General features: G+C 39.6%; 1 protein-coding gene across 1 annotated transcript in view; it reads right to left on the bottom strand.

The window, feature by feature from the left end:
• LOC116100809 (olfactory receptor 10A5) overlaps window positions 1-10,089 on the bottom strand; it is a 59,709-nt gene that overhangs the window by 8,107 nt on the left and 41,513 nt on the right. The gene's annotated exons all lie outside the window — the stretch shown is intronic.

Here is a 10,089-nt window from a genome sequence, read left to right as displayed (position 1 = left end):
CTTCTGTTTGTAGAGGAAGTGCTCTTACACATGAAACCATCTTCCTAAACTTCTAGTAAGCACATTAAAAAAAAAGTATGAGGATTCAGGAGGAAAAAAATTACTTAGACACAAATAGCTAACTATTGAGAAAAATAAAATGTGAAAATGGTACTTTCATCTTTGGACCATCCAAAAGAAAGTCAGTTTATTAAAACATATCCATCACAATTAACACTCAGTAAGTACTTTGATGCATGAGCTACATCCCAATATTTTATACCCAGAGTGCCTTGTTGGGATCCTCAGTGTGTGGACTTATGCTTGTATGAATTGTTATACCAACTTTTTATGTAGAATTTTGTAACAAAGTGTGATGTAAAAGACAAAAAAGCAGAATATTTTTTTTTATCTATCAACACACATAGACATCTCTTCTGTGTGTTTTTGCTTTGGAATATGATATGAACTCTGATAGCAAGCCAGCATCATTTGTTGAGAATATCTGCATATGAAACTTTTTGGGATGTTTCTTGACTCAAGCAATACTTTGGGATCCTGAGGTAGCTCACAGTGGACACTGTTGTGGAATTTTAAAATGCTCTTCCTTGAAAATAGAGTTGTCAAATATACATCAGCTCCATCCCCCATTTTTTTAAACTTTTAATGATCTTAGTATTTGAAAATCATATGTTGCCCTGAATTATGCAGGTGGACTCTAAAAAAACTGAATCTGCCTTAGAGTTTTAAATGCATCTACATTTCTCAGCAACACCTTGTGTAAATGTGGTTTGGGTTTAATTTGGATTATGGCCTAATTTTTGTCATGGCTCTAACAACTTGTGGGGCTGTTCAGTGTCATATTCTCTGCGCTAGTCAATAGAACATTGGTGTTTTGGAAGTGCATTCATTATCTTTGAAAACACCACCACCTTTAATCTGATAATTCTCCTTATTGTTCTCCCTGAACACATTTTCTACCCTTAATTGTTCTTCCTATGTTAACCTTTGCAATTGTGTTCTCCAAAATTCCTATTTGGTTCAAAGAAATATCCATGTTCTGTCTCAAGTTCTTTATGGAACATTACTTCTCTTTTTCTGAAAATAGACCTTGGTTGTCATCTGAGCCACTTCTTAGCATCCTGTAAGTGCTATATTATTTTGGAAGCTTTGATATATTGGTATATCCTTATTCCTATTTCTGCATAATAATTTCTCATGTAAAATAATTTTTATGTTCCTTAGTTATTCTATTCTTGCTGTTGTATTAGGCTGTTAACAAATTTATTTTTAACACAAACTTACTGACCACCCCCATAATGTGAAACAGACAAATTTCTGCCCCTCTGAATCTAGCCTACTGTAAATGACCACATAAACTAATTTTACTGTCAATATAAACTTTGATTACTTGGCTCGTATTTCTTTCTACCTCAGATCTTTACGGTATTATGATATATAATTTCAAAGCTGTCAGGCAACTCCAGCAACTCAGAGTGACAGACCTTTATGTAATAATTTCTCGTAACCATGATCAACCAATCTACCCCATTGTTTGTATTATTGCTTAGAATTATACTGCCATGAAAAATACATTGAATAAACTTACCTGAAACTACATCCCCCTGGCCTTTGGGTATTTGTTTCCTTGCTTCTGGTCTGTTATCCCCTTTTAAACTAAGGCCCTACCCCTTGCTGCCCTCTAGTATCAGAAGAAGGGATCCATTCTACCTATTGGCAGGGTCTACTCCTGATTTTCTAGGTTATCACCCAGGTCACTGAGTATTTCAATCACACCTTCTGTGAGGGGCATCACATCATTGCTGTTCTCTGGGTGCTGTGAATACACCCAAGTCCTGGCTTTCTCTGGGAGGCTTTCTAAGAGCTGTTCCAGCATCATCTGCTGCAGGATCTCTTCCTTCATATGAACCTCTGGTCTGAGCCACTAAAGGCAAAGATCTGAGAGTTGGCTCATCTAAATACTGGACGTGTCTGAACTTCCATCGAGGTATTTCAGAGTCATGTCTGTCAGTGGCAGTTATGTATCTCCAAGACCCATCCGCCCCCATGACCTCACTTTATTCACATACAGCCAGTTTGAAATTTTGTGACAGTCATCTACTGTATGTTCCACCATTGTTCAAATCTGTCCTACTGTAGCATGCCAGTACATCAGAGCCATAGGTATCTTCTTTTTTATACTTAGGATGATTTTTGAACCAGGACAAAGAATTCTAGAAGCTTCAGACATGGGGTCAATATGCAGCTTCCTCGGAAACTAAAAATCAGACAAACAAACAAACAAAAGAACACAAACACAACCCATAGGTAACATATCTATTAACATAATGTTAAAAATAATCTTTAAATTACCTAATTAAAGCAACGCCAGCTCTTCTTTATCTTGCTTAGAATAGGGAAAATGTTTTTCTTTACTTCAGCTATCCCCCGCTCCCCCAGTAAAAGACAAACACAGACAAAACAAGTGGTAAAGGAAGACACTTTTTGAAAATTAAAAACTTTTATAAGTTCATTGAAATTAGTACATTCTAAGTCAGGGGATAAACTGTTTTTTTTTTTAACTGTTTTTTGCTTAAAAAACAAAATACAAAACAAAAGAAATCTTTAAGCAGGATAATCAGGTTCAGGCTTCAGACAGTGTGTTGGAATACATTTCCAAGATTCTTATTCAAATACCAATGATATTACATAAACACGGGTAAAAATCTGAATAAAGCATTATCATTATTCCATGACTAGTAATGTACAATATTAACATAAATACTATTAATGGGAAAACTAGCTGCTGGATATGTGGGAACTCCTCCATCTTCTTAATTGACCTGTCATTGTATCCATTTAGTCCCCATCCTCCTAAAGTAGGAGGCCACAGAAGCTGGTACTGTCTGCTTGAGAGCTCTCACTCAGTGCTGGGACTAGGAAAGAGGTTGGGCAACGGTATCCTTCCTAGGCCATGTCTAGGTCCTACTAAGCACAGTGCACTTCTAGCTCTCCCAGAATAAGTCCTCCCTGAATGAAGCTTTCCTGGAGTAGTTCTTTCAGCCTTCAATAAAAGCCCACAATTAAGGAATCTAAAATCGGCCACATCTCTTGATACCCATCACTCTTTGTGACCTAGCATCACCAACTGATCCAAGTTTGTCAAGCTATTTTTGGTTTATGCAATTACATTGTCTCAAGTCACCAACAATGTTCACCAAAAATTCTGTCTCTGTTTTAAATACATATCACCAAGACCATCACTCTGTGAGGATACACAAAAAAGAAGTGATAGCTCAGTGATCAGCAGGTGAAAGGCCCTCTTGACAGGCTCATGTCCCCACATGGCATAAAAGATAAATTGGAAGCACCTTTATAGATAGGCCTAGATGAAACAAAACATGCAGGCATAATGTTTTTGTGCACTGTGTAAATGTTAGCCTTATGTTATTCAAATGTTGATTTCTCTGCCCTCATATCTTATTTCAAATTGGACATCACATTGCCTATGTATCCTGTCTCAAGTTTGTGACAATAATTCTTCCCAAATATTCTCTGACTTGTCAATAAATGTTGATCACCCAATGGCTGGGTAGAAGAGAGAATAGGGCTGCAACTTCTGCCAGGCAGGGGGAGGAGAGGGGCAGGGTAGGTTGTGTGTGTGGAATCCTGAGGAGAGGTACAGAAGATCAGGAGAAGAGAGCTGGAAAAATAAATGACAAAAAAAAAATGCAAGTAACATGGGGATATTGTCTGGGAGGAAGCCTGACTAGCTTGGAAGTTTGAATGGAGTAGTAATAGCTCAGTATTTGGCTCAAGGTGATTTTAATACATCTTAGTCTCTCTGTGTGGTTTTTGGGCAGCTAGCAAAGAAAAAGAAATACAGCTGCCAGATTAATTCACTGAATACATTTATATTTAAAATAAGCAATTTTATAAAAAACAAGCAAGTATAATAGACTGAAAAAAGAAGCATCAAAGAACAAGATCTGACTCACCAGTTTAAAATTCTACAGGTGCAAAAGTCCTAAAGAGGTATAATCGATACCAGAAAAATGAACTATGGTCCCAAGTATTTTTTAAACTAACATTAAAAAAGAAGGAAAAAAGTACTCTGTTCATATATTTAAAAAAAAAACTAGTGTAATAGCATACTTTTTTAAAGATAGAAATAACAAAATACTTATTTTCTATCGTAAATTAAGTCAAAATTTAAGCACAAGAATATACAAGAGACAGAAAATAGAAATGCACTCCCAAAGTTGAAAATAAAAGGACCATCAAAAAACAACAGGGAAGATCAGATAACAAAATGGACACAAGTGAACCAGGATACAGAATGAATTAAAATCACAAATCCATTAATTTAGACAGTGTGAACTAAGCGATAGAAAGGGTACCTCCTAATGAAATATAGCTGCCATTAAACATGTCAAATGATACATCTGAAACACAAGCAAGAAACAAATTCATCAATGGTACAGCAGAGATGGGAGACTAAGCGACTTCCAAAACCCTTAACAGAGAAATCAATCACACAGAGGACATAGGTAGCATGCTTCACTTCACAGTTACCTAGAATCAGACAGATTGTAGTTACTATTTAAAAACCTATGGAAATGTTTACAAAAGCTCTTATGGGACATCCAAAAGAAAACCTTCAATACATAGAAAGCAAGGCAAAGTAGGAGAGATCATTGTTACCTTAATACAGAGTCATAAACTAACACCAAACATTAAAATAATATTACTTAAAAATATAAAATTTTGCCGGGCAGTGGTGTTGCATGGCTTTAATCCCAGCACTTGGGAGCCAGAGGCAGGTGGATTTCTGAGTTCGATGCCAGACTGGTCTACAGAGTGAGTTCCAGGACATCCAGGTCTATAGAGAGAAGCCCTGTCTTGAAAAACCAAATATATATATATATAATGTTGCCCCTCCCCAAATAAAAATGATAAAAGGAACAGTAGTAAAATGTCTGAAAATGAAAGACAATAAAGCATTGTGCATCAAGATCTATGTGCTTTATTAAGTAGTGGATAAGTTTTACATCATTTAAGCAAAACTGAGATACTGAAACATTAAATCCAGGGGTTGAAAAGCATGCATGTGTGTGTGGACAACCAGAAGGACCCAGAAATTAAAAGCACAAACCAATGAACACAGAGTATTATAGAGACAGCAGGCCAAGAGTTCAGGATGAAGTTTAAATGTTGGCATTTAAGTTCTATGAGGAAGAACAGTTCTAAGGTTAGAAGGTTTTGAGAGGCCTAATCTTTTAAGTTTAGAGAACATGACCTAAGTTTGAACACAGGCTGGTAAACTAACAGGCTGGTACCTAGCATTAGTTTCCAATTTGCCCTCCACCCCCAACAAAACCAGAGCCAAGCTCCAGTCTCTAGGCTAATCCTGAACAAGACCAGTGTCTCCAGGTTTTTCCAACAAACCCACACCCCCAGGTGACAAGCCCACCCTCTGCCTAAGGACCACCAATGCAGAGGGAATCAGAAATTAAGTTTAGGATATGACTCCCAGCACAAGCCAATTATGTTAAAGGCCACAGTAACTCTCCAATTAGATGCTTTCACACTTACCCTCACTTACTGCTTACAATAAACCTTGCCCCGATAGATATTCGGCTCTCTCCCATCACCAAAACCATTTTGAGTGACGGTGGTGCATTGAAGGGACAAGCTAGCTTGAACAGAATAAAGACCTTGCTTTGAGTTGCATCAGGTTGGCTCCTGTCTGGTTTTTTGGGGACCACTAACATTTCCCTGGCACAACAGTTCTAGCCATTTATGGTATACATAATGGATGTTAGAATAGCAAAAAGCAACAGTATTAAACCACAGTATTTAATAAAGCCCTCTGGTCTGGGGGTGTAGTTCAGTTGGTACAGTGCTCCACTAGCAAGCCAAAGTCCCAGGTTCAGTCCTTCAGCACTGCATAAACAGGGTGTGGGGGTGCTATTCTTAATTCCCATCCCTGGAAGGGTGGAGGCAAAGATCAGAAGTTCAAGGTTTAGAGCTGGAGAGATTGCTCAGTGTTTAAGAGCACATACCTACACGAAGGCAAAATACTCCTCCAACTGTAAAATAAAAACAAATATCTAAGAAAAAGAAACTCAAGGTTTATGTGAAAAATTTGTCTCAACAAACAAACCAAAACTACATTGAATAAATGGCCTCTAAGATGATGGTGAGACTTGACATAGAGCCCAGCTAAGCCAGTGCTTCTGCCTGAGAAGAACCAGGGCACTGGGGGTGACAGGAATTTGGCTGAATTTTATGGCCTAGCAAAACTTGAACAGTTGTTAAATGTAAAGAGTAATATCTTTGAAAATATGTTGATGTAATCAAATTGTTCACAGGTGGGACAACTGAGAAACTAGTTTCCTGAAAAACAGAAAATTTGCAAATCAGAATATTTGAGAAAAGTAAAATAATCTGGAAGTTTTGAGTTTTTCTAGGATGGCTAGGAAATGTCTGAGGAAGTAAAGCTTGGGAAATAGTCTTTCTCGGGGAGGAACACATAAACTAATTATCCAATACCATATGATTAGCACTGAAAGCATACATACACACCAACCGAATGTTGGGGATTGGTTCTAATGCTTTGATTTAATCTGGAATCTGTGTGTCCAAACACTGAAGGTCCTTGTTCCAAGTTGGTTTTCGATTGATCAATAAAGAGGCCAGAGGCCAGTGACTTTTAGATCTACCCAAGGTTAGGAACTGGGAAAAAGGAGACAGAGAACTGCCATGACAGGAGAGAGAAGGATGGGATGTAGGAGCTGCAGGAGAGAAAACCAACCAGCCATGTGAGAATTCGGGTGGGTGGCCACTGGCCACTTTCCAGATAGGGCCTGGGGTAGCAGAAGAAGGTTTAAGAGTGCCCAGCCTTTGTGGTAGCCAAGACATTTTAAAATTAACTAGCACATGCGCGCGCGCGCGCGCGCGCGCGCGTGTGTGTGTGTGTGTGTGTGTGTGTGTGTGTGTGTTTCATTTGCAAATCCAGATAACGCCTGGGTGAGCGCTCATGTACTGTGTGTGACCACCAGGAGTTAAAGCAGTGTGTCTAAAAATTCATCACTACAACCGAAGAGGTTATAATTATGTATGTAGGGGAAAATATGTATGTTAACAATAACTGAAGAAAAAGAGGCAGCATATTTAGAAGTTAGCAGGGTGGGGCACGATTCACGGAGGGTTTGCAGGGAGAAAAGGATAATTATATTATCTTCTCAAAAACTAAAAGAAAAAATAGAAAAGAAAGTTCCGTTCTCTGGTAACCGATCCAGAAACTTGGTATTTTGATAAGGCATCAACACTGTCCATTCCCTAGCCATTAGCTCAGAGTTGTTTCTACCAGGGTGGGCACCTGCAGACTGGATCACTGCAGAGCCACAGAGGGTAGGTCCAGCAGTGAAATTAAACTCCAGGGACTGCAGAAGCTTATCTAAAAGCAGCTGCTCTGCAGCTCACCAACCCACTTCACCTCATGCTCTCACAGGCTCCTTCTCCTTTCCCTGACGCTTGCTTTCTAGCCCCTCACCCAGGACAGAGCTAGAAGCCTGGACCTGCAAGCCCTACCTGGACTCATTTAGGGGGATCCCAAACTCAGAGCTCCGGAGTCCCAATCGGAGAGACTTGGAGATACTAGTGAGCACCACTTAGGTTCAGGCTTCCTTCACTCATGCTGGATCTCAGAGACAAATCAAATCTCCTGCCTGGCTCCTTAGGAAGCCTTGCTAAACTTCACAACAGTTAGGAATCTCTGCCCTCACTTACCCCTCAAAACAAGGCTCTACACTCACCGCTGCACTGCTGCACACTCTTGTGGACCTGCACATATCAGCAAGAAGTAACGAGAATCCCACCCACACCTCTAACCCCAACACACACAGGCCAGAGTCTTTCAATTCTTTGCTGGCTTTCTTTTTTTTTTTCTTTTTTCTTTTTATTAGATATTTTCTTTATTTACATGTAAATGTCTCCTTTCCCAGTTTCCCCTCCAAAAAACAAACAAAGAAACAAACAAAAACAACAAGAACAAACCCCTGTTGCCTCCCCCCTCCCCATGCCTGCCACCCCACCCTCTCCCACTTATTGGCCCTGGCATTTCCCTACACTGGGGCACAGAACCTTCACAGGGCCGAGGTCCTCTCCTCCTATTGATGATCGAATTTGCAATCCTCTACTATACACGTGCTGCCAGAACAATCAGACCCACCATGTGCAGTCCTTGGTTGGTGGTTGAGACCCTGGGAGCTCTGAGGGTACTAGTTAGTTCATATTGTTGTTCATTCTAAGGGGCTGCAAACCCCTCAGCTCCTTTGGTCCTTTCTCTAACTCCTTCATTGGGGACCCTGTACTCAGTTCAATGGATGGCTGTGAGCTTTCTTAATGCCCTACTCACTTCACATGGCTGCCAGCCATTCATCTGGATCTTCTGTGGGGGGCAGGTTGTGGAGCTGTATCAAACATCCTGGCATTCCGTTCCCCATCTAGAAAAACTGCCTCAAACCCAAACTTTCTCCACTTTCTGCTTCCCTTTATTTACCTGGAACTGAAAAACAAAACAAAACAAAACAAAAAACAGATGTGCTTTCCTTTGCAAGGCAGTATTGGCTTGCTGCAGGAGAGATGGTTTGTAATACAGATAACACCCTGTCACTAGCCATCTGGATTTTGTGGTCTGGAGTTTAGGAAGGTCTAGTATTGGATATGAAACATGTACCAATTCTGGGTAGACACTGAGTAATGCTATGAGATTGGGAGATGGAAGAGGATAAGAGGGAAAAGGAGGATTGGGTCCAGGACAAAATACAGATGACTTAAGAGGAAAAGATCATCCTGAGACTTGAGATAAGAGGACATGTAATAGGTGTGGGGACACACGGACAGGAAGTTTGCTCAGAGAGGGAATGCTCAGTAGTCATAATTATCTGATGATGTGATTGATGCTTGGGCAGATGAATGAACACAGTGCTACAAGAGCAGAGAGAAGTCAAATTAGTAAATTGAAAATGCTCTCCACAGACTACTTTAGATCTAAGCCATGAGTTGATTAACGTAAAAGAAGATGAGATGTGTGTATGTGTGTGTGTATTACTTTCTTAGCAATTACAGATGTCTCCATCTCATTTAATCACCACTGCAACACTTATTAAGATAGAGATTACTATTCCCAAAATTAAGAGAAAAAATGGTAAAGCTAGAGTTCAAGTTCATTCCCTTCATGCTTGCTCACCACCTGCTCAGTGTTTCAAGATTTAGAAAATCATTAGGAAGATACACAAGGGATGTGGAATGATATTTTATAAAATTAGGAGAATTGTAGGTAACTTAAATTGTTCATGAGGGGAAAAAATCTTTACAAATGTTGTATTTAACAAATTGGAGAAAATTTGAAATTCCAACTTGTAATTGTAAGTAAACAGTCTTGGATAGTGAATTAAAATGCACAATATGGGAGAAGGTACGAGCCTTCTCTGGGTGTGAAGCTTCTTACCAGGTCGCCTAAGACCTTCTCTGACAGCCTGGCACTGTTCCCTGAGACTTCGAGGACCTCATGGTCCAGATAATCGAAGCACAACTTGATAAGGTTTCTCTCAGCAGAGGACTGCCCTTTTCAAGGTAAAGGACCCTGAGGTCTGTGGGACTTTAAGATGCTTTGGATTCTTTACTATAAACTCTATTCCTTTCTATCTTCATGAAATCCATCTCTTCTGGACTGACCTGACAGTATGTATTTAGATTAAAAACACAGAAAATAAACATGATTCAAACCAACAGTTTTCCTCAGAGCTACAATTTATTCTTTTTATTGAGACCCTACTTTGTGGCAGACACTGGAAATACATTAGTGAACCCAACAAGGTAAGATGTGCCAAGTTATTTATTTGTAGAACAACATCTTCCCAGTATAACAGCCATAGAAAATTGTAGCAGAGCAGCTGTGACTACTAGCAAGCAACCCTTAAGATCAGGCCTGTTGCCATTCTTGATAGAAGCCGGTAAAGAGGGTGCTTAGGTTAGATTCGAGATGCCAGGCACTCTTGCCTATACTGTCCTCTCAGTTGTGTGTAACTTTTTTTTTTTTTT

The sequence above is a fragment of the Mastomys coucha genome, unplaced genomic scaffold (genome assembly GCF_008632895.1).
Source record: "Mastomys coucha isolate ucsf_1 unplaced genomic scaffold, UCSF_Mcou_1 pScaffold21, whole genome shotgun sequence".
In the NCBI taxonomy this organism is placed as follows: domain Eukaryota; kingdom Metazoa; phylum Chordata; class Mammalia; order Rodentia; family Muridae; genus Mastomys; species Mastomys coucha.
The sequence above is the reverse complement of the archived record's forward strand: the minus strand, read 5'-3'. Positions and strand labels throughout refer to the sequence as shown.